A 1,991-nucleotide genomic window follows, 5' to 3' on the forward strand; every position below is an offset into this window, starting at 1 on the left:
AAAAACATAAAGGCACCTCTGTCTAGAGAGCGAGTGACTGTGTTAGTTTATGATCAACCGACTGGCCTAAAGAATTTATAAACATGTGAGTGACCCAGAGAGCAAGGGACTAGGTTGGTGCGTTTCCTAGAGAATTTGTGCAACCATGGAGCTAACGAAATAGTAACCTGGAAGGTGAGGGTCCAGATCGAGGGAGTGACCAAAAGAGAGACCTAGAGTATTTGCGAGCATATGAATGACCAAAAGAGTGACCTAGAGAGCAAGGAAACAGGTCAGTGAAAGACCAAAAATGTGAAATTCATAATGCGTAATATGGCTAAGAATGCAAGAGCATGTGAGTGACCAAAACAACGAGTTAGAGATTGAGGCATATTTGTGGGCGTAGGCAAATTTGGGGGGGGGGAATCAAATCCCAGGGCAGAAATTTGTGGAATGACCAAGAAAACTGCACTTGAATGGGAGAAGGGTGGCAAAATTTGTGTAGCCCATAGGTATCAAAATCATAAATCCGCCTCTGCGTGTATACCGTAACATACCCTCATAGGCGTGCGCAGGATTTTCTCGAGGGGGGGGGGGTAATTATTTTTCTCTTTCTGAAAGAGGGGGGGGGGTGGTTACATTTTCTCCTGCAAAATAACACTATGATCTCGGAGGTTAGACCCTTCCGCCTTACGTACGGCAATGTGTGCCTGAAAAATTAAATGAGAAAAATTCTTCTTTTGTTGCACAGTTTCCATCCTAATATTTTGGGGCTCGATGCGATTGCTCCCTTCACGCCAACCCCGTAAGGAGGAAAGGAAACTCTGGGATTGTTTTTGTTTTGCTGGACTAGGTTCATCAATACTGTACTGCGTCGAATCGAAGCCAGTTGATTTTGTAAGCATTATCAATAATTATCTTTAACCATCGATGTGTGTGTTCAATTTCTTCTCTTGAAGGTGTTGGCATGTTCCAAAACGTGGGAACGCTGAAATATAATAATTTAAAATATTGAAAAATCAGTTCACAAGATAACGGAGAAATTTATTTGTCAGGGCAGTGTATACTGGAGATAAAATTGCACTCAAAAATCAATGGTACCTTGGTATCAGCTAATTGTCCCGCAAGGGATTTAACCCTCCAGCCGCGGGTGGTTTTTAAATTTTTCTGTACAAAGTCGCAGGGTACTTTTATCCTCTCCGAAATTGTTTTAAGGATTTTATTCATTGTATTTTTGCAATATGGATTGTAAGAATTGTATTTCATAACGATTGTAAGAGTTGTATTCCATAAGGATTGTAAGAATTGTATTCAATAAGGATTGTAAAAATTGTATTCAAATTTGATTTGAGTATTGTATTTTTAATAAATTTTTCTGAAAGTTTACCTAATTTTCCTAACATACTTATTTCCTAAATATCCTAAAAATTAAAAAAAAAATGACGCATTAATTCTAAAAAATGATACGATAATAGCATGACCCGCCAAATTTTATGAGATACTAACCCCCGGCCCGGCAAACATAGTTCGCCATACGGGGTTCCCCGAAGGGAGCATTTATTTTCTCCACAAAAAAAAAACCACCACACAACTTTACATCTTACTCCAGGGCGCAACCATTAACAACTCGCGAGCAGCAATTTAGTGTCACGTCAAATTTTTCAGAAAATGTGAAACGTGAAATTTGCATCGAACGTGGTTACAGGGTTAAAATTCCAACTTCAAGGATGCCGAAAATGTAAAAAGTTGCAAATTCCTGATTCAAAACTAACAGTTATTTCCAATCATGACATATTGATTGACGCCATGTGGAGGTAAAAGGATCCAAATTTCGGTAAACCAATCATCTTAAACTTGTTGCTCGCAAGCACCTCAGGGTTCACCAAAGCGGTAAAGAATGTGCTCTTGATACTTGTGCCCGATTTTTTATTCACTGAAAATGTGCCGATTCTCTCAAATAATCTGGAACAGCAACCCCAGGTCACTGAAGTGACCTGAAACAGGGCCTCATG

Source organism: Pholcus phalangioides, unplaced genomic scaffold, assembly GCF_987345545.1.
Source record: "Pholcus phalangioides strain wild (caught in Gottingen) unplaced genomic scaffold, Ppha-v1.0 ptg000001l_1, whole genome shotgun sequence".
Taxonomy (NCBI): domain Eukaryota; kingdom Metazoa; phylum Arthropoda; class Arachnida; order Araneae; family Pholcidae; genus Pholcus; species Pholcus phalangioides.